The sequence below is a fragment of the Rhinoderma darwinii genome, chromosome 3 (genome assembly GCF_050947455.1).
Source record: "Rhinoderma darwinii isolate aRhiDar2 chromosome 3, aRhiDar2.hap1, whole genome shotgun sequence".
In the NCBI taxonomy this organism is placed as follows: Eukaryota; Metazoa; Chordata; class Amphibia; order Anura; family Rhinodermatidae; genus Rhinoderma; species Rhinoderma darwinii.
In genome coordinates, this window is record NC_134689.1 from 332,442,119 (window position 1) to 332,466,374 (window position 24,256).

The following is a 24,256-nucleotide window of genomic DNA, read 5'->3' on the forward strand; positions in this document are numbered from 1 at the left end:
GCGTCCTGGCGAAGAGAGGGAGAGAAAGCACAGGAAAAGGTACATCCCCTTACTTCCCCCCACCCCTTTTCTTACTAGCCCTCCTACTGTGAAGGATGGAGTGGACAGAAGTTAATGTTTATAATAATTTTCTTTCTTTAATAAAATATAGACTATAGAGTTGTGTACATAATTGTGATGAAGCAATAGTAGGATTAGATAAGTATACGTGGCAAGATGGCCCCTGAACAGGGACTACGCACTAACAAAATACTAAGTCACTTCCTGGTATGAACGAACTATGAAGACATATCTAAAGGACCAGATAAGGGTGAACCTATCCAAGGATGACACAAAGTAACAAGAGGCTTACAGTGATACGTGCTTTTATAAAAGTGTGATAACATGTACCCACCCCCAGGAGAAAGGGGATATAGAACAAATGTGTGTAATAAATAAGTCAGTGACGCCTGATGCTGAGTGAGGAGCTTTGTACCAGACTCTGTGTGGTGTGATTCCTTTCGTACGAACTCAGCGTATTATCCCTGCCGGTTGAGACTGATTAGTACCCGAACATTTTGGCGCCCAACGTGGGGCCACACTCGAGGGATAAGCCGTGTCCGTGATCGACGACCCCCAGACGCCTCAACATTGAATCGCCAGCCACGCTCCCAGGAAGTCTGATCAGCTTCAAATAAAACACGGTAAGGTTAAGTTCATGTTTATGAATATTGGCTCTTATCCGTGTGGGAGAGTGAGCAGGTGATAAGATACCGAGGTATTTGGAGTCGATCCCGGCCACACTCTCAGCGACAGAGAGTTAACCCGCTGTGTGGTTCCAAGAATCATAGTATAGATAGTCGCGTCTCGCCGGCATAGGTGATAAGTATAAGTGTAATAATTTAATTGGTCGCAGGGTATAGGTTGATACCATTAAGACGACAGGTGTAAGTGTAATAATTTAATTGGTCGCAGGGTATAGGTTGATACCATTAAGACGACAGGTGTAAGTGTAATAATTTAATTGGTCGCAGGGTATAGGTTGATACCATTAAGACGACAGAGACAGACAGTCAGTTATAATTGTGTTTTGTGTTCAGAAACATCGAGAATAAGGTTTCATTCTCAGGACGGTGTTAAATATAGAACAGTATGTTTAATGTGTTTAAAACAAAGAGACAGGCAAAGGAATGTGGTTCATTAACCGCAAAAGAGATAGTAGAAAAAAGAGAAGGCAAGAAGAATGTAGAAAATAGTAAGAAAGTTATGCACATATGTGGCATATTTATAGATGGAAGATTACAACCAGGAGAATGGGCTGCAGCTCTTAGGGAAAACAAGGGAAGATTAAGTGACGAAGGAAAGTTAGATGAAGCATTAGCTTGGCAAAGAACAGCCATAGCCATAACTAAAGACAAGTTTACTGAGCAAGAAATACGAGACAGAAAGGGTAAAATCATCAAATATGTGTATTACAAAGAACGTGTCCAGCCACCGCCCTATAATGGCGACGGTGGAATTCTAACTGCGTGGGAGTGTCCCAGTTGTGGTCAACAGAACCCGCCCCAAGTTGAATATTGTGTATCATGTCACTTTCCACGCCCCGATCCTCCCATATATGCCACGCCTTCGGCACCACTCCCCGCCCCCGGAGGCCATCTTGGTACACCTAAACCTGTTGTTCCGTTATATCCGATACTCACACAAGAAGGTGGATTTTATAAGCCACCTCCGGAGGATAAGGTCACAGCTGACGTTCCTCTAATGCCAGTGACTACCCGTAGCGCCAACCCCCTTATATCCACTACACCCATCGCCCATCAATTAGCGGCCAGAAGGAGATGTATCCATCCTAATGATGATGCCCAATCCGAACATTCGGAGGGAGGATGGGGGGAAGAGATTACAATTTCAATCCCGCCTGCTATACCTCCTTCACAGTCACCTCCTCCCCCTAGTCGTCCGCTACCCCTCCCTCTGGCTGTACGGCCACCCGTGGCCCCCCGACCACAATTCCCAGAATGGCCAGCGCCACCCCCTGAATCCTTTCCGGAACAATGGAATCCCCAGATACAGCGTATGATATGGGAAGGGAATTCACTTTTAACAGTGGGACACGGGAATATGGTCACCCAAAGGGTAGACGCCATAGTGAACGCTGCCAACATGAATCTACAACATAGGGGTGGATTGGCAAGAGCCATCATCGAACATGGCGGTGCTTCCATTCAATCCGATTGTGATGACATTGTCCAGCTTGTAGGGCCACTCCCAACAGGACACGCTGTTCTCACGGGTCCGGGCCTTCTCCCCTGTAAAGTTATTATTCATGCAGTAGGGCCCCTGTACAACCCTGCTAAACACTCCGAATGTGTAGCCTTGTTAAAACAAAGTGTCTGTTCAGTGCTTGACCTTGTTGAAAATAAAGTTTTCACTACGTTGGCCCTGCCACTCCTTGGTGCAGGCATATTTGGATTTCCCCTCTATCAGTGTGCCGAGACTATAATCACCACAATAAAAGAACACGCCCCAGTGCGCTCCATTCAAGAAATCCGAATCGTTAGTACTGACCCCTCGGCGATAGCGGCCGCAGTAACTGCCCTTAAATCCCCATTTTCGCCATCTCTACCCGTAGACCCTCCTTCTAATCGCTGTGATACTCCAGTTCTAGCCCACGAACCTACCTCCCCCGAATGTCCTAAACCTGGTGTCTTGACCCGAGCATCCCCGGTCCCCCTTCTCAATCACCTACCCCCAACGACCTATGCCCCGTTCACCCCACCCCAAGTCCAAAGCATATGTGCAATCCTAGAAGACCCAGAGAAAAATCCTATGGGATTTTACCGAAAGCTACGCCAAGTGCAGCAAACTTATTCCCCCACTTGGAAAGATTTGCTACACGTATCCAGTATTAAAGCCGGGGATAGGTTCTGGCCAATCATTAGCTCCGCTCTAGACACCGATAGAGTGGGTGACGACTGTACGTACCACTCCGGTGTTGAATTCACCCGCCAAATAAAAGCCTGGGCGCAGGACAGAATTGGGGACTCTACCACCAATATATCCGATTGCACTCAGGAAGAGAAAGAATCTGTCGAGAAGTTTTTTACACGTATCCAAATGCTGTTTCAAGACCAAGGATATGACATGCAGAAGAAAGTACAGAAGACGCTTCTCGTATCATCCTTCGTTACAGGACTCAGAGATCCTGTAAAAACCAAACTTTGCAGCACCCGCCCAGAATACCCCGACATGGAACCCCGTCAAGTTCTTCTCATTGCCAAGGCTATAGATAGACAACTAGAAACTTCCTTTCAACACCCAACACCCAAGCCCGGACCCCTTATGCTTGCGGACATCGGTCCCCATCCCTTTTCGTCAGTACCTACCCCTATGTATACTCATCCACCACCACAATTTCCTCGCCCATCATTACAAAATTACCCATATTTGCAGGAACATCGCCCCTTACCCCGAAGACGGGATGATATCTTTTGTTACAATTGTGGGCGACCAGGACATTTCCGTAGCCAATGCCGTTCTCCTAGAGAAACTCAAGACACAAGCCGCAACCATCCCCCACCACCTAGGTATCCTCGTCCACCTCCAACCTTTAACGGACCAGATAGGCATCCACCACTACAGCCAGACAGACCATAGGATAAAGGCAAGCCCGCAGAACTCATGGCACTAACCAACCCCCGTATTGGACCCATTTCCTCCGTCTATCTCAATGTAGACGGCCATGAGCTTCCTTTTCTAGTAGACACGGGTGCAGCCACCTCCGTAATCAAGACTTCTGACCTACCCTCCTCCTGTGCTCTTTCTGAAGACTTTCTTTCCTGCGTTGGAGTCGATGGAGTCGCCACTACGTCACGTCTTACGCAGCCTCTACCTATTGGGAAAAGTCAGAAATACGTCTCTCAATTTATAGTGTCAAAGACTTGCCCATTGAACCTTTTAGGAGCCGACCTCTTACACAAGCTCAAAGCCCATATTATATACGATGAATTGGGAATGCACCTTTCTACCAGTATCTCTCTTACGGACGAAGATACCTGTCTCCTCCGAACTGTACCGTTGTTTTTATCCCAACCGGCACCACACTCCTCAACCTCGGATATTCCACCGGATGTAGCCAGTTCTTTACCCCCCTCCCTCTGGTCTACCGGACCTGACGATATAGGCAAGCTACCTGTCCCTCCTGTCCGTGTTTTTCTCAAAGATCCTACGGTGCCCCCGCCTCGTATTCCCCAATACCCCTTACGTCGTGACCAAGAAACATCTCTGCAGCTACAAATCCAAGCCCTTCTGGACAAAGGTGCGCTAGTCCAGTGTATTTCACCAGCCAACACTCCACTTTTTCCTGTCAAAAAGAAATCAATACCAGGTTCCCCTACTGTTTATAGATTAGTTCAAGACTTACGCGCTATCAATGCAGTAACCATCATGGAAACTCCAGTGGTGCCTAACCCACACACGCTCCTCAGTGACATTCCCCCTTCACATTCGTCCTTCACCGTTATTGACCTAGCCAATGCATTTTTCAGTGTACCATTACATCAAGACTCCCAGTATCTTTTCGCTTTCACTCATCAAGGTGCCCAGTACACTTGGACTGTCATGCCTCAAGGTGCGCAGAACTCCCCAAATCACTTCACTCAAGCCCTCACGTCTTCTCTTCTACCATGGATAGCTGCACATCCGGAAGCCACCCTTCTCCAATATGTTGACGACTTACTCCTATCAGCACCAAACACCTCCTTGTGTTCAGTTCTCTCTCTAAGTCTTCTCACATTTCTCGCACAAATTAACTGCAAAATCTCCAAAAAGAAACTGCAATGGTGTGCCCCCAAAGTTATCTTTCTAGGACACTGTATTTCACAAGGATCACGACATCTCACCTTGGAACGAGTCTCTACTATTTTTGCCATACCTCTCCCTACTGGCCTTACGCAATTGCAGGCCTTTTTAGGAATGGTAACCTACTGTCGACAATGGATTCCCAACGCATCTCAACTCATGCATCCTCTATATGCCTGCGTTTCTGATCCCTCCTGGATGCCCAATCTCCCCCTTATTGCTGTACAATCGTTCCGTGAATTACAACATATCATTTCTACAGCCCCAGCCCTGGGCATCCCCAACTACCAACTACCTTTCCAACTATACATCTCAGAAAACCAAGGCCATGCATCTGCTGTCCTCACTCAAACACATGGAGGAAAACCTAGACCTATTGGGTACTTCTCGGCGAAACTGGACCCTGTATCGCAAGCCGCACCCATGTGCCTACGAGCTGTGCTGGCTGCACAGATATTACTGGACAAAACAGCACCCTTTATTCTCGGACATTCAGTCACCATTTTAGCTCCACATGACTTATCCGCAATCATACTTCAAAGTCAACAAAAACAACTTTCCTTACAACGACGTATGCGTCTTCAATGTTCTCTTCTCCTTCCAGACAACGTCACTTTACAGCGCTGCCATACGCTCAATCCGGCCACCCTTCTGCCCCTTGTAAGGGGGGATCAAGACCAAGAACCCCATACGGAATCAGATCATGCACAATCTCATGACTGCTTACAACTTATGCAGCAGCAAGCAACATCTCCCTCCACGGTATTTGACACTCCACTTGACAACCCGGACCTCATTCTTTTCACTGATGGATCACGTTATGCTGATGAACAAGGTAAATTCCACACTGGATACGCTGTGGTATCACTGCACGAAACCATCCGAGCAGGCCGGATGCCACCCCACAAATCTGCACAAGAAGCTGAATTAAAAGCCCTCACAGAGGCATGCCACGAGGCGGCCAACCACACAGCTAACATATATACGGATTCCAGATACGCCTTCGGTGTGGCTCACGACTTTGGACAGATCTGGGCAATCAGAGGTTTTGCAACAGCTGCTGGTACCCCAATCAGGCATGCGCAAGCTGTGGCTGAATTACTTGAAGCCTTGACTCGTCCAGAAAAAGTGGCCATACTCAAGACCAAAGCCCATGGAAAAGCCCAAACAGAAGAAGCACAAGGAAATAAGCTGGCAGACGAGACGGCAAAGTGGGCAGCAACTTACGGAAAAGAGTCAGAAGGGAGTCCGGATCAAACAAGCTACCTTCAGATTATGACTAGGTCGCGGGCCAGAGAACAGATACCAAATGTGGAAGGGACCGACGCCATCAACCAAGTTACCATCTTCCAGAACAATAGTACCCCTGAGGACAGACAGCAATGGCAGACGGAAGGAGCAAGTGTGGATAAACAAGGAATATGGAGAAAGGACAAACGAGTTGCCCTCCCGAGAGCCCTGTACCCAGCAATTGTACAGTGGGCACACGGTCCTACCCACCGAGGGAAGAACCAGATGGTAACGGCAATCAACAAACTATACCTGGCCCCAGGAATATCCACCCCTGTCACCCAGTATTGCCGGACATGCATAATCTGCAATCGATGCAACCCTGGAAGGACTATGACCACTCCTGCAAAACACCTCGCCAGGACATCCTATCCGTTTCAAAGAATTCAAATAGATCACACACAACTGCCTAAAAGTGGCAAATACGAATATCTACTAGTGGTAATCGATATGTTTTCAGGATGGCCCGAGGCTTACCCGGTCACCAATATGACAGCCAGGACTACTGCAAAGAAACTTATGAAGGAAGTAATATGCAGATTCGGAATTCCAGAAGTAATAGAAAGCGATCAAGGACCAGCCTTTACTGCAGATATCACATCGGCAATTTGGAAATTAGTCGGGGCTGATCTAGGACTACATACTCCATACCATCCTCAAAGTAGCGGGAAAGTAGAAAGACTTAATGGTACCCTAAAAAACAAACTTTTGAAAACCAGCCAAGAACTGAACATGGCATGGCCAGAACTATTACCTATAGCATTATACTCGGTTAGGAACACCCCTAAAGCCCCTACAGGATTGACGCCTTATGAAATACTATTTGGTGGTCCCCCAAGGTTAGGCCACTACTACCCCCAGCAGCTTAGCATGGGAAATGACAATCTAGTGAACTTTGTAATTGCATTATGTAAGGAACTGACAATAACACATTCTGCAGTATACTCCTCTTTTCCAGATCCGGAAGCAGATACTACCACCCACGACATTAAACCTGGAGAATTTGTGGTAGTCAAGAAGCATGTCCGAGGATCTCTAGAATCACGATTCGAGGGCCCATACCAAGTCATATTGACCACCCCTACCGCTGTGAAAGTTGAGGGTCGCCCTACTTGGATTCACGCTTCCCATTGCAAACGAGTGGGAGTTCCGAAATGATCCAGTATATCCTTTTGTGTGGTACAGCATGGGTAGTAACCGGACAGGTAGCGGTCACTAAGATCGACGATATGACTGTCCTCTGGTTTAATTCAAGCAACACCCATGTAGCCACTTACACATTCGATTATTGTCAAATAATAGACTGTAACCATAGACAGTGGGAATACGGGTTGAACTATGATTGGGGAAGAAACTGGATCAAAACCATAGGAGAAGGAGAACAATATATATGTGTTACGGATGATAATTGGGGAACTCAGGGTAAATACTGGGGCTCCGTGGGATGGAACACTGGAAGAGATTGGGGATATCAACCCCCTAGCGCTTTAAACAAAAAGGATGATAGCGGAAAATCTCTAATAACTAGGATGACCCTTACGAAGACCCCATTTCGTAGCCAGTGTCAAAATGTAGGTAGCTGTAATCCACTGATTCTAACTATAGAAAATCCCAAACACACAGATGGTGGACAGTATTGGCTGTCGTCTTATACAGGGAGTCTCGGCTATGTGGGACCTGAGGGTCCATTTAGAATTATGGATATGGTAAATTCCACAGAATGGGAAAAATTGATTATTGAACAGCCAAACCCCGTTGCCCCTAGGATCCGAACCATCTCACAAATAGTTGCAATCGCGAACCCAGGATTCGAAGACACTATGGCTATGGAAACTGGATTTGTGGATACAAATCTATGGTTGGAATGGATGAAATATTTCGCCACTAAAGTAAACAAAAGCAATTGCTATGTTTGTGCTGGGGCTAGACCCCATTTAGGTATGGTACCCTTAGAAATCCCAAAACAAATTCAGCCATGTTTTTTTAGTTTATTCACCAATACTACTATTGAACAAAATGAGTGTGAAAATTGGAAGAAAGAATATCCTATCATAACTGAGACCCCCAAGAATCGAGAGGGACTTACTATATACCCCGGGAACTACACCTGTTATGTAAATTATGAGGGAGAAGGGAGATTTGTAGGAAACTTTAGTAACCAGTGGTGTGGGACGTATAGCTCAATAAATGGAAGCCTCCTTCAGAACCAGGTCCAGTCATTAGGGGATATATATTGGATCTGTGGGGACATGAAAATTAGAACTCGAATCGGAGGGAACTGGAAGGGAGAATGCACCCTGTCGAAAGCGATCATGCCTTTTCATATACTCTCTGAGACCCAAGAGACCACCTCTCAAAATAGTCACATATTAACAAGGGAAAAAAGAGATCTGAAAGGAAGTTTTGACCCCCATGTGTATGTAGATGCTATAGGAGTCCCAAGGGGGGTCCCAGATGAATTCAAGGCCCGGGATCAGGTAGCAGCTGGATTTGAATCATTAATCCCTATGATCACAGCTAACAAAAATGTAGATTGGATAAATTATATCTATTACAACCAGCAACGGTTTGTTAACTATACTAGGGACGCTTTACAAGGTCTAGCTGACCAGTTAGGACCCACATCTACTATGACTTTCCAGAACCGTATGGCCCTTGATATGATACTAGCAGAAAAAGGAGGCGTTTGTGCCATGATAGGTACTACCTGTTGTACTTTTATTCCAGATAACACAGGACCAAACGGCAAAGTAACCATGGCAATCAAACAGATTGTTTCTTTATCCGAGGAATTAAAACGAAATTCAGGTTTCACAGACCCATGGGATCAGTATTTCTCATGGTTAACCGGATGGCAGAAAATTCTGGCCCAAATTGGGATTGTAATCTTAATTTTTCTAGTGCTTTTCGCAGTTATTGCTTGTTGTGTATTACCATGTATAAAGAAATTAATGACTAAAACTATAACTGAAGTAACTCCCACTTTCATGTTTTCTTCAGAAATTGAAGGACTTTTACCAACTCCATCCATGAAAACAACCACCCTTTATCGAGACTATTGTTCTGAAGATGAATAGATAGTGTAGGGTGTGCACCGACTCTTTAAGTCCAGCTACAAAGGGGGGTCTCCTAATAGGGGAGGCTCGTCTCAAACTGGTGAAAAAATCCTTTTACTCCCCTTTCCCAGAGCACGGACACACTTAGGTTAAGAAATGAAGAAAATAATGATAAAAGGGGGGACTGTGAAGGATGGAGTGGACAGAAGTTAATGTTTATAATAATTTTCTTTCTTTAATAAAATATAGACTATAGAGTTGTGTACATAATTGTGATGAAGCAATAGTAGGATTAGATAAGTATACGTGGCAAGATGGCCCCTGAACAGGGACTACGCACTAACAAAATACTAAGTCACTTCCTGGTATGAACGAACTATGAAGACATATCTAAAGGACCAGATAAGGGTGAACCTATCCAAGGATGACACAAAGTAACAAGAGGCTTACAGTGATACGTGCTTTTATAAAAGTGTGATAACATGTACCCACCCCCAGGAGAAAGGGGATATAGAACAAATGTGTGTAATAAATAAGTCAGTGACGCCTGATGCTGAGTGAGGAGCTTTGTACCAGACTCTGTGTGGTGTGATTCCTTTCGTACGAACTCAGCGTATTATCCCTGCCGGTTGAGACTGATTAGTACCCGAACACTACTAGCTTATCCCCAACCCCCATAGGCCAATCCAACTCGTTACCCCTCCCATCTATTTCAGTCATGGAGGCCTCCCCTTATTCTGTTCTTTTGTCTGCAGTACGGCCTCTTCTTGACTCAAATAAGTCGAGTCGTGTACCCCCCTTTATTTCCCTCTTATAAAGCAGACACTGAAACAGAGTTGGAATTTAATGGCCACATCAGCCGTTTATTATTCTCATAAATAACCATAACTTTAAATAACCATATAACATAACTTTTTTGAATTCCCCTCCGAGGAATTCAACATAACATACTTAACCATATGACCCTCTCCGGGTCAACAAAAGAATGACAGGGGCAAGTCCTTGAAGCCACCAATAATTTTTGTATTTACAGGCCATCTGCCCACCAATACCTTACCCCCAGCCGTAACCCGGCTCGGGGGCACCGATTACCTTTTTGCAGATGACCTCCACCATATATGTCACAGCCTTCAAAAGGGGTAACACCCTAAGAAGCCGATTTCCAACAAAATTGGGGGGTGCATCCCGTGATGCATTCCCCCCCACATTTTTTGACCTACTTCAAGGACTCCCCCCCCGCAGCTGCAATGACAAAACCAGGATGAACACTTGACTTCTTCACACCAGTGTCCATCCCACCATATATATATAAAACTTTGACTCTCCAGGCTGGAAACCACCAGCCATCAAAACACCATCCAGCGACCACGATGAGACCCTCCAATCCACCATAGGGGGGGCGGGCGGGGACATGTTCCTGCTTCAGCGTCCTGGCGAAGAGAGGGAGAGAAAGCACAGGAAAAGGTACATCCCCTTACTTCCCCCCACCCCTTTTCTTACTAGCCCTCCTACTAGCTTATCCCCAACCCCCATAGGCCAATCCAACTCGTTACCCCTCCCATCTATTTCAGTCATGGAGGCCTCCCCTTATTCTGTTCTTTTGTCTGCAGTACGGCCTCTTCTTGACTCAAATAAGTCGAGTCGTGTACCCCCCTTTATTTCACTTTTATAAAGCAGACACTGAAACAGAGTTGGAATTTAATGGCCACAGCAGCCGTTTATTATTCTCATAAATAACCATAACTTTAAATAACCATATAACATAACTTTTTTGAATTCCCTTCCGAGGAATTCAACATAACATACTTAACCATATGACCCTCTCCGGGTCAACAAAAGAATGACAGGGGCAAGTCCTTGAAGCCACCAATAATTTTTGTATTTACAGGCCATCTGCCCACCAATACCTTACCCCCAGCCGTAACCCGGCTCGGGGGCACCGATTACCTTTTTGCAGATGACCTCCACCATATATGTCACAGCCTTCAAAAGGGGTAACACCCTAAGAAGCCGATTTCCAACAAAATTGGGGGGTGCATCCCGTGATGCATTCCCCCCCACCACATTTTTCGACCTACTTCAAGGACTCCCCCCCGCAGCTGCAATGACAAAACCAGGATGAACACTTGACTTCTTCACACCAGTGTCCATCCCACCATATATATATAAAACTTTGACTCTCCAGGCTGGAAACCACCAGCCATCAAAACACCATCCAGCGACCACGATGAGACCCTCCAATCCACCATAGGGCGGGCGGGGACATGCTCCTGCTTCAGCGTCCTGGCGAAGAGAGGGAGAGAAAGCACAGGAAAAGGTACATCCCCTTACTTCCCCCCACCCCTTTTCTTACTAGCCCTCCTACTAGCTTATCCCCAACCCCCATAGGCCAATCCAACTCGTTACCCCTCCCATCTATTTCAGTCATGGAGGCCTCCCCTTATTCTGTTCTTTTGTCTGCAGTACGGCCTCTTCTTGACTCAAATAAGTCGAGTCGTGTACCCCCCTTTATTTCCCTTTTATAAAGCAGACACTGAAACAGAGTTGGAATTTAATGGCCACAGCAGCCGTTTATTATTCTCATAAATAACCATAACTTTAAATAACCATATAACATAACTTTTTTGAATTCCCCTCCGAGGAATTCAACATAACATACTTAACCATATGACCCTCTCCGGGTCAACAAAAGAATGACAGGGGCAAGTCCTTGAAGCCACCAATAATTTTTGTATTTACAGGCCATCTGCCCACCAATACCTTACCCCCAACCGTAACCCGGCTCGGGGGCACCGATTACCTTTTTGCAGATGACCTCCACCATATATGTCACAGTCTTCAAAAGGGGTAACACCCTAAGAAGCCGATTTCCAACAAAATTGGGGGGGTGCATCCCGTGATGCATTCCCCCCCACCACATTTTTCGACCTACTTCAAGGACTCCCCCCCGCAGCTGCAATGACAAAACCAGGATGAACACTTGACTTCTTCACACCAGTGTCCATCCCACCATATATATATATAAAACTTTGACTCTCCAGGCTGGAAACCACCAGCCATCAAAACACCATCCAGCGACCACGATGAGACCCTCCAATCCACCATAGGGCGGGCGGGCGGGGACATGTTCCTGCTTCAGCGTCCTGGCGAAGAGAGGGAGAGAAAGCACAGGAAAAGGTACATCCCCTTACTTCCCCCCACCCCTTTTCTTACTAGCCCTCCTACTAGCTTATCCCCAACCCCCATAGGCCAATCCAACTCGTTACCCCTCCCATCTATTTCAGTCATGGAGGCCTCCCCTTATTCTGTTCTTTTGTCTGCAGTACGGCCTCTTCTTGACTCAAATAAGTCGAGTCGTGTACCCCCCTTTATTTCCCTCTTATAAAGCAGACACTGAAACAGAGTTGGAATTTAATGGCCACATCAGCCGTTTATTATTCTCATAAATAACCATAACTTTAAATAACCATATAACATAACTTTTTTGAATTCCCCTCCGAGGAATTCAACATAACATACTTAACCATATGACCCTCTCCGGGTCAACAAAAGAATGACAGGGGCAAGTCCTTGAAGCCACCAATAATTTTTGTATTTACAGGCCATCAGCCCTCCAATACCTTACCCCCAGCCGTAACCCGGCTCGGGGGCACCGATTACCTTTTCGCAGATGACCTCCACCATATATGTCACAGCCTTCAAAAGGGGTAACACCCTAAGAAGCCGATTTCCAACAAAATTGGGGGGTGCATCCCGTGATGCATTCCCCCCCACATTTTTTGACCTACTTCAAGGACTCCCCCCCCCGCAGCTGCAATGACAAAACCAGGATGAACACTTGACTTCTTCACACCAGTGTCCATCCCACCATATATATATAAAACTTTGACTCTCCAGGCTGGAAACCACCAGCCATCAAAACACCATCCAGCGACCACGATGAGACCCTCCAATCCACCATAGGGCGGGCGGGCGGGGACATGTTCCTGCTTCAGCGTCCTGGCGAAGAGAGGGAGAGAAAGCACAGGAAAAGGTACATCCCCTTACTTCCCCCCACCCCTTTTCTTACTAGCCCTCCTACTAGCTTATCCCCAACCCCCATAGGCCAATCCAACTCGTTACCCCTCCCATCTATTTCAGTCATGGAGGCCTCCCCTTATTCTGTTCTTTTGTCTGCAGTACGGCCTCTTCTTGACTCAAATAAGTCGAGTCGTGTACCCCCCTTTATTTCCCTTTTATAAAGCAGACACTGAAACAGAGTTGGAATTTAATGGCCACAGCAGCCGTTTATTATTCTCATAAATAACCATAACTTTAAATAACCATATAACATAACTTTTTTGAATTCCCTTCCGAGGAATTCAACATAACATACTTAACCATATGACCCTCTCCGGGTCAACAAAAGAATGACAGGGGCAAGTCCTTGAAGCCACCAATAATTTTTGTATTTACAGGCCATCTGCCCACCAATACCTTACCCCCAGCCGTAACCCGGCTCGGGGGCACCGATTACCTTTTTGCAGATGACCTCCACCATATATGTCACAGCCTTCAAAAGGGGTAACACCCTAAGAAGCCGATTTCCAACAAAATTGGGGGGTGCATCCCGTGATGCATTCCCCCCCACCACATTTTTCGACCTACTTCAAGGACTCCCCCCCGCAGCTGCAATGACAAAACCAGGATGAACACTTGACTTCTTCACACCAGTGTCCATCCCACCATATATATATAAAACTTTGACTCTCCAGGCTGGAAACCACCAGCCATCAAAACACCATCCAGCGACCACGATGAGACCCTCCAATCCACCATAGGGCGGGCGGGGACATGCTCCTGCTTCAGCGTCCTGGCGAAGAGAGGGAGAGAAAGCACAGGAAAAGGTACATCCCCTTACTTCCCCCCACCCCTTTTCTTACTAGCCCTCCTACTAGCTTATCCCCAACCCCCATAGGCCAATCCAACTCGTTACCCCTCCCATCTATTTCAGTCATGGAGGCCTCCCCTTATTCTGTTCTTTTGTCTGCAGTACGGCCTCTTCTTGACTCAAATAAGTCGAGTCGTGTACCCCCCTTTATTTCCCTTTTATAAAGCAGACACTGAAACAGAGTTGGAATTTAATGGCCACAGCAGCCGTTTATTATTCTCATAAATAACCATAACTTTAAATAACCATATAACATAACTTTTTTGAATTCCCCTCCGAGGAATTCAACATAACATACTTAACCATATGACCCTCTCCGGGTCAACAAAAGAATGACAGGGGCAAGTCCTTGAAGCCACCAATAATTTTTGTATTTACAGGCCATCTGCCCACCAATACCTTACCCCCAACCGTAACCCGGCTCGGGGGCACCGATTACCTTTTTGCAGATGACCTCCACCATATATGTCACAGTCTTCAAAAGGGGTAACACCCTAAGAAGCCGATTTCCAACAAAATTGGGGGGGTGCATCCCGTGATGCATTCCCCCCCACCACATTTTTCGACCTACTTCAAGGACTCCCCCCCGCAGCTGCAATGACAAAACCAGGATGAACACTTGACTTCTTCACACCAGTGTCCATCCCACCATATATATATATAAAACTTTGACTCTCCAGGCTGGAAACCACCAGCCATCAAAACACCATCCAGCGACCACGATGAGACCCTCCAATCCACCATAGGGCGGGCGGGCGGGGACATGTTCCTGCTTCAGCGTCCTGGCGAAGAGAGGGAGAGAAAGCACAGGAAAAGGTACATCCCCTTACTTCCCCCCACCCCTTTTCTTACTAGCCCTCCTACTAGCTTATCCCCAACCCCCATAGGCCAATCCAACTCGTTACCCCTCCCATCTATTTCAGTCATGGAGGCCTCCCCTTATTCTGTTCTTTTGTCTGCAGTACGGCCTCTTCTTGACTCAAATAAGTCGAGTCGTGTACCCCCCTTTATTTCCCTTTTATAAAGCAGACACTGAAACAGAGTTGGAATTTAATGGCCACAGCAGCCGTTTATTATTCTCATAAATAACCATAACTTTAAATAACCATATAACATAACTTTTTTGAATTCCCTTCCGAGGAATTCAACATAACATACTTAACCATATGACCCTCTCCGGGTCAACAAAAGAATGACAGGGGCAAGTCCTTGAAGCCACCAATAATTTTTGTATTTACAGGCCATCAGCCCTCCAATACCTTACCCCCAGCCGTAACCCGGCTCGGGGGCACCGATTACCTTTTTGCAGATGACCTCCACCATATATGTCACAGCCTTCAAAAGGGGTAACACCCTAAGAAGCCGATTTCCAACAAAATTGGGGGGTGCATCCCGTGATGCATTCCCCCCCACATTTTTTGACCTACTTCAAGGACTCCCCCCCCCCGCAGCTGCAATGACAAAACCAGGATGAACACTTGACTTCTTCACACCAGTGTCCATCCCACCATATATATATAAAACTTTGACTCTCCAGGCTGGAAACCACCAGCCATCAAAACACCATCCAGCGACCACGATGAGACCCTCCAATCCACCATAGGGCGGGCGGGCGGGGACATGTTCCTGCTTCAGCGTCCTGGCGAAGAGAGGGAGAGAAAGCACAGGAAAAGGTACATCCCCTTACTTCCCCCCACCCCTTTTCTTACTAGCCCTCCTACTAGCTTATCCCCAACCCCCATAGGCCAATCCAACTCGTTACCCCTCCCATCTATTTCAGTCATGGAGGCCTCCCCTTATTCTGTTCTTTTGTCTGCAGTACGGCCTCTTCTTGACTCAAATAAGTCGAGTCGTGTACCCCCCTTTATTTCCCTTTTATAAAGCAGACACTGAAACAGAGTTGGAATTTAATGGCCACAGCAGCCGTTTATTATTCTCATAAATAACCATAACTTTAAATAACCATATAACATAACTTTTTTGAATTCCCTTCCGAGGAATTCAACATAACATAATTAACCATATGACCCTCTCCGGGTCAACAAAAGAATGACAGGGGCAAGTCCTTGAAGCCACCAATAATTTTTGTATTTACAGGCCATCTGCCCACCAATACCTTACCCCCAACCGTAACCCGGCTCAGGGGCACCGATTACCTTTTTGCAGATGACCTCCACCATATATGTCACAGTCTTCAAAAGGGGTAACACCCTAAGAAGCCGATTTCCAACAAAATTGGGGGGTGCATCCCGTGATGCATTCCCCCCCACCACATTTTTTGACCTACTTCAAGGACTCCCCCCCCGCCAAAGCGACATAAGCCTTGACCACCTCAAGCCTGTGAGCTCCTCCACACGCCCACCGCTCTTTCAATCCCTTCAGACAGGGCCAGACTCCACATATCAATTCCCACATCATTCAAGTGCACTCCATCTTCCCTCCAATAATTGCCTGTCCCAGCCTCCAGATTCCAATGCCGCACAGCCACTCCCCCACTCCGTGCCACAAAACCAGATATGGCCCTGTTGGCCTTGATACGAGCCTTATTGACCTTCTCCACGGAGCGAGCCCACCGCCAACTTTTTCACGGGACGATCTCCGACCATACGGTCACCAGTTGGGGATGTGATGACCACAAGCACAACAGGTCATGTTTGACGTCCCGCACTAGTTCCCGAAACGGGCGTAAGCCCAAATCATTCCCTCCCACATGCAAAACCAACACCCCCGGTACCCTGTCCAACAGTACAAAGGTGTTAAACTGCTGTAACACCCTGCCCCAGGTCATACCACAGAAACCCATCCATCGCAAAATTGCTGTGTCCCGCTGAATCCTGAGCTGTCTGCCGTCGGGCCGTACATCCGCCCGTATGGCACCCCAGTACACATACGAATGCCCCATGATCCACACCAAACAAGGAGGAGGGCCTGCAAAACAAAGAAAAACATACTCACACACCATTCACCCTTGCACACAACACCACATCACAGGCGGGAACGCACACACCCAGATCAGTAATGCAGAAATACACAAATTACAGCATATGAGGACGAACATACGAGCGAAAGCGCGCTGACTTCCAGCGCCCGATACGCTGCACCCCGGCGTCGTCCAAACCCCACCTTACAGCTTCCGTCACCGCTCCTATCCGAAAGGAATGAGACGAGTACTGTTCCGCCCGCACCTGACACGCCACCAAACATTTTCTAAACACTGCCACAAACTGAAAACGCGACAGGAAAGTACCGTCCGAATGCCGAAGTAACGGGGAATCCGAAATAACTGCGCCCGCCGAGAACTCCCTGAGGCAGGAAACCGGACATACCGCGTTCCCTGGCAAAGCGAACAACACCAACCTCCTTCCCCTACCCATTTGATCAGTTTTGGAATAACGAAGCACTATCTCCACTCTATCCTCATACACATCCACATCATCCTGCCTCACACCACCCGGCGTAGACGCACTAGGGGACACCAGCTCCCCCACCTGGAAAGCCCCGAAAAAGGCTAAAGAAAAAGCCAAACGAAACAGCTTACTCTCAGAAGGTGATTTACACACCTGCCACACCACCTCACCCAACTCACAAAGCAACTGAAATGACACTGGACGCCTTCTGTCCCTTACCACCACACCCTTTCTCAAACCCCGCAATACTTGGCTCACCAAGAAATGCTTTGTGACGTCCACCAATCCCCGGAGCTTCAAACCAAAAGCAATGGCCGCCATAAAGCGATTGACCTTGGCAACCGTGCAACCCTGCAGAAAAAGCCTCCCCCAGCCAAAACAGCAACACAAGTATCCTGTCATTGTCAGACACCACATCCCCCAGGGACCTAATCCACTCATCCCACTGACGCCATCCCGCGGAATATGCTGCCCACGTCGATCTGGCTAGGGATCGTTCAATCAAGGCACCGGCAGCCCGTACACCAGCTCCCAAAGATGACTGGGACAGTCCATCCCAGTCAAGTCCACGTCCGGCACCAGCTGACGAAAACGACCCCACTGTGAGCGAGAAAGTGCGTCAGCGATACAATTTTCCACCCCCGGTACATGCACCGCCACTACCCACGCATTCAACTGCAGACAAGTGAGCACCAACTTTCTTAACAAGCGAATAACCGGAGGAGACGACGCCGACACATTATTTATTGACATAACAACCCCCATATTGTCGCAATGAAAACAAACTTTTTTGTCCCGGAACCTATCCCCCCAAATGGTGACAGCCACCACGATGGGAAATAGTTCGAGCAGGGCCAAGTTGCGCGTCAAACCCCCCTCCACACACGAGGCCGGCCACGTGCCCGCACACCACTGACCTCTAAAGAACGCTCCGAAACCCACCGCCCCCGACGCATCAGTGAACAACTCCATATCGAAAATATTCAACGCCTGAGACATCCATAAGGAGCGCCCATTGTAGGTAGCCAGGAAATGAAGCCATACTTGCAAATCCTCTCGGTGATCAGCAACCAACCTAATAAAATGATGCGGCTCCTTAACCCCTGCCGTCGCAGCTGACAGCCGACGGCAAAACACCCTACCCATCGGCATGATGCGGCAGGCAAAATTTAACTTCCCAAACAGCGACTGCAACTCCCGTAACGTGATCTTTTTAAGACGACACGCTCTGTCCACCTCCAACCGCAAAGCCAACAGCTTATCCTCCGGCAATCTACACTCCATTTCCACCGAATCTATAGCAATCCCCAAAAAACAAATGGATGACGTCGGACCTTCCGTTTTATCAGCCGCTAAAGGAACCCCAAATTCCCGGGACACCCACGTAACCGTCTCCAGCAAGTTCGCGCACATTCTCGAACCCGCCGGACCGACACACAAAAAGTCGTCAAGATAATGTATAACCGAATTCACTCCTGCAACACTCCTAACAACCCACTCTAAAAAGGAGCTAAAAACCTCGAAATACGCACACGACACAGAACAGCCCATTGGCAGACAACGATCAACAAAATATCCCCCGTTCCAGTAACACCCCAAAAGCCGCTGGCTGTCAGGGTGCACCAGCAGCAAACGAAAAGCTGCCTCGATGTCAGTCTTTGCCATCAAAGCCCCCCGTCCGTACCCGCGCACCAGCTCTACCGCCGCATCAAATGACGTATAGACAACCGAACACAAGTCAGGATCTATCCCATCGTTAACCGACAACCCTTTTGGAAACGACAAGTGGTGTATCAGACGGAACTTGTTCAGTTCCCGTTTTGGCACCACGCCCAAGAGTGACACTACCAAATCCGGCACCGGAACCGACGTGAAAGGGCCCGCCATTCTGCCCAGCTCCACTTCTTTCTTAAGCTTTTCTGATACTACCCCTGCATGCTGATAAGCCGACCGCAAGTTGCGCTGCGTAAAAGGGACCGCGTAAGGCGGCGGAATAATAAAACCCAAACTAAAACCTGAACTAAACAGCAACGCACCTTCCTTGTCGGGGTATCTACTTAGATAGGGGGCCATCTTTCTGACCATCACTGGCGTCACCCCCATGACCAGAGGACCCACTTGTTGCCCCTTGTCGTCGCCCTTTTTTAAAGCATTTTGCCGCCCCATGGGACTGACCGCTACAATGGGAACAGACATGCTTAAACTTACATGTGGCTCTGAATTTAAATTGGCCTTCATTGAATTGCCAACATGTTCCAAGCTTGGAGCCCAATGCCTGCCCTGCCTGAGCAGAGGTACCCGCCCCGCTCCCGGGAAAGGACTGACCCTGCTTGTACAACGCAGTTACCTTCAACCACAGGGCTATGTCCTTGTGGTCCCACCGGATGTTTGGCCGCACTGCCTTTCGCTGACTAAATTGTTCTTCGTACCAGAGCCACGCCTGACCCCCATAAAACCTATGAGCCTCCCCTACCGCGTCTAAGCAGCAAAACAGCGCCGAGCAATTGTCCAATAACACTCGCCAATATTGTGAAAGCCTGCAACAAATTGACGAATGTTTTCGGGATTAACCGATACCGTCTCTTCTCCTCCTCATCCTTCTTAGTTTCGTCGCGCTTAACCTTATCCAAATTAAACTTTTCCAAAGACAGAAGGGAAAAAATCTCAACGTACTCGTCTTTCCAAATATGCTCTCTAACCTCCTGTTTCAAATGGGCTCCCAACGGGCCCTCGTAACACACATAAACCTCACCCCCTGCGCACGATCATCTAAACGCACCCTATTCACCTCCTTCGGCGACTCCGTCTGCACCGAGACCGCTACCGCATCCCCCACCTCCCCAGGTGATATAACTCCCGTACCCAGGATTGGGGCGCTAGTATGTTGACCAGTCCAAACCGCAACTGGGGACGCAACCGCCTGCCCGGGGGACGTGGCCCCCCCCTAACCGCCCCACTAACTCTTTTAAGCAACCCACTAAGTCCGCCAGATTATCCCTATCCCCACGCGCTTGCGACGCAGGAACTCCAGAACACCCTGCCCCAACTACATCCGCCCCGACACCCGACATTAATAACGCAGGAAAAGGTAATGTAGGAGTCAACTCACCAGGCTGCCCAGGGGCTGTGTACCCATCAACCGGACCCGCATGTCCACGTGCAGAGGCCCGCCGCTCACCATCATCCAATGCTCCGGTCCCGCTGTGGCGTTGTCCGCATTAACAATGTGTGCACGGGGAATTCCAGCTCCTGGAAGGGACTTGAGGATGGGACACCACATCATCCTGGCGGCACTCGACTCCTCTCTGCTGTGCTGAAACACCGGCCCCTTGGTGCCCATTGTCTGGCACGCACACCACTGACTGCAGACGTCGATCACCGACACCCTCGCCGACTGTCATCTCCTCGTCTGATCCAGCCGGCCCTCTGGCTGGAACCTCGCCATGCAGGGCCGCCCATAAACTTCTTCCCCGTCTGGACGAAGGAGGAGGGGTGGCCGGAAGTGAAGGCCTCCGTCTTGTGGACGTCGCCGCCGGGCGCAGCCGCGTTCTGGGATTCCTCCCAGGACCAGCCCGCGGAGCAGCAGGCGTCTGCACCGCAGCCCTGCCTGAAGGGTCCACAGAGGGGCTACTCCTGCAGCGCCGTGCCCGCGGGATCACCGCCGGACTCAGCCGAGCCGGAGGTCGCGAACGCCTCGTGGTGCGCTTCGCACCGGAAGTGCCGGCTGCATCCGGCGTCGTCGGGGAGACAGGCTCTCCTCGCCCGCTCCCTGTCCCCTGCGAGCGACGCGTTCTCACCTCCGGCAGCTCCTGCATCGAAGGAGCTGATGCTGCGGGGGAGCGCTCCCGGCCTGCACCCTGAGCCTCCGATGAGTCCCGGACATCAGCTGATGATCAGCGCCGCATTCTCCCGCTGCAGCCAACCCGGCTCCCTGGAAGCAGCTGCGGCCAGCAGCTGCTGCAGCACTTTAGCATCAGACGCCATAGAAGCAGAGGAGGGGAAGGACATGTTCCTGCTTCAGCGTTCTGGCGAAGAGAGGGACAGAAAGCACAGGAAAAGGTACATCCCCTTACTTCCCCCCACCCCTTTTCTTACTAGCCCTCCTACTAGCTTATCCCCCAACCCCCATAGGCCAATCCAACTCGTAACCCCTCCCATCTATTTCAGTCATGGAGGCCTCCCCTTATTCTGTTCTTTTGTCTGCAGTACGGCCTCTTCTTTCTGTGTTTCAGATGGAGTATACTGAAAGTATCAGGAAGGCAAAAAAAATAAAAAATCAGTACGGCATAATCTAAATTTTAAAAAGCACTCTTCTCATAAATATACCGGACTCATAACTGTAAGTCTGCTGTATTCTTTGATCGCTCCTATTAGACACATGGCACAATATTTTACCTTATGGCAGCTTATTCAGTTGAAAGATCCAGCAACACTATGAAACACAACAGTATTCTCATTAACCCCTTCCCGACATTTGTAAGTATACTTCATGGAAAGGCGGTGCTTCCCGCAATTTGTCGTATACTTACGACAAATGGATGACACGGGCTCAGAAGCTGAGTCTGTGCCATCATCCCCAGGTGTCAGCTGTATGTTACAGCTGACACCCTGCTGTAATGGCGGGGACCTGTCATTTCCAAAATGGGGTCACTTCTCAGGGGTTTCATTTATTATTTTACATCAGAGCCTCTGCAATTGTGAACTAATACTTTGTAAATTGCCAAATTAGGCTTCAATTTCGCATGGTACTCTTTCACTCCTGAGCCATGTCGAATGTCGAGGCAAAAGATTAGGGCCACATGTAGGGTGTATGTTTCTAAAACCAGGAAACACAGCATAATAATTAGAGATCTGTCTTGTTATGGTGGCACAAGCTGGGAACAACAATAGAAAAATTTCCATTTTCACTCTGCCACATGGAGTGCACACTAATTTCTGGAAAACACCTGTGGGGTTAACATGTTCACTACACCCCTATGTGAATACCTTGTGGGGTGTCGTTTACAAAATGGGGCCACTTCTCGGGGGTTTCCACTGTTTTGGTCGCACAGGGGCTTTAGAACCCAGAAACCAATCCAGCAAAATCTGCACTCCAAAAGCCAAATGGTGCTCCTTCCCTCCTGAGCCCTACTGTGTGCCCAAACAGCAGTTTATGACCACATATCAGATATTGCCGTACTCGGGAGAAATTGCTTTACAAATGTTGGGGTGCTTTTTCTCCTTTCATTTGTTGAGAATTTTTTTAATTTTGAGCTAAAACTAAGTCTTATTGGAAAAAAATATATTTTTATTTTTTTACTATTTAATTCTAATAAAATCTATGAAACACCTGTGGGGTAAAAATACTCATTACACCCCTAGACTAATTCCTCAAGGGGTGTAGTATTCCAAATGGAGTCACTTTTGGGTGTTTCCACTGTTTTGGTCAATCAGGGGCTTAGCAAATACGACATGTGCCAAGAAACGAATCCAGCAAAATATGTACTCCAAAAACCAAATGGCGCTCCTTCTCTTCTGAGCCCTGCCATGTTCCCAAACAGCAGTTTATGACCACATATGGGGTATTTCCGTACCCTGGAGAAGATGCTTTACAAATGTTGGGGTCTTTTTCTTTTTTTATTCCTTATGGACATTGTTTTGCTTTTTTTAGCTAAAACTCCATCTTATTGGGAAAAAATGTAATTTTTCATTTTCACGTCTAAAGTCTAATAAAATCTATGAAACACCAGTGGGGTCAAAATGGTCACTACACCCCTAGATGAATTCCTTGTGGGGTATAGTATCCAAATTGGGGCCTCTATTGGGGTGTTTCCTTTGTTTTGGCATCATAAGACCTCTTCAAACCTGACATGGGGCCTAAAATATAATCTAATAAAAAGAAGGCCCAAAATCCAGTAGGTGCTTCTTTGCTTCTGAGGCCTGTGCTTCAGTACATTAGCACACTATGGCCACATGTGAAATATTTCTAAAAACTGCAGAATCTGGGCAATAAATATTGAGCTGCATTTTTCTTGTAAACCCCACTATGTTACAGAAAAAATATTGATCACATATGAATTCCTGTAAAAAAAAATTACATTTGTAAATTTCACCTCTACGTTGCTTGTGTAATTCTTGTGTAATTCTTGTGTAACACCTAAAGGTTTAAGAAACTTTCTAAATTCTGTTTTGAATACTTTGAGGGGTGCAGTTTTTAAAGTGGGGCAGCATGGTGGCTCAGTGGTTAGCACTATTGCCTTATCGCTCTGGATCCCACATGTGGGGCACTCTTTACAGGGGGCTGTATGTAGGGCGCTATCTACAGGGGTTCTATGTAGGGAACTATCTACAGATGCTCTATGGGGGTCACTAGCTACAGGGGGCCATGGGGGCACAATCTACAGGGGGCACGGTGTGTTTGTTTGTGTGTGTGTGTGTGTGTGTGTGTGTGTGTATGTGTGTGTGTGTGACACAGTGTATGGTACTATTATAAGCATGGACACGGTGTATGGTGCTATTATATTTAGGGGTGTTGCGCATTTTGTTTTCATTTACAGGTGCAGAAATGTTTTAAAAGTGAGAAGCTGAAGAGATCTGAGTGGAAAACTGTAGAAATGGGTTGTGGCTGGGAGAAGTCATCATAGAGGTCTGAACTGGATGGAGAAGAAAATAGAAAACTAACTAGAATCTGAGACGTCACTGGTGAGTAACTTAAAGGGAATGTGTCCTGAATGAAACCTTTTTTTTTTATT

General features: G+C 47.7%; 1 long non-coding RNA gene across 1 annotated transcript; it reads left to right on the plus strand.

Moving 5' to 3' along the window:
• Positions 1-111: 111 nt before the first annotated feature.
• On the plus strand, positions 112-9,765 carry LOC142748185 (uncharacterized). The gene is made up of 2 exons (XR_012882171.1): positions 112-683; positions 9,133-9,765. It is a non-coding gene; the product is annotated as an uncharacterized LOC142748185 (long non-coding RNA).
• Positions 9,766-24,256: the final 14,491 nt, after the last annotated feature.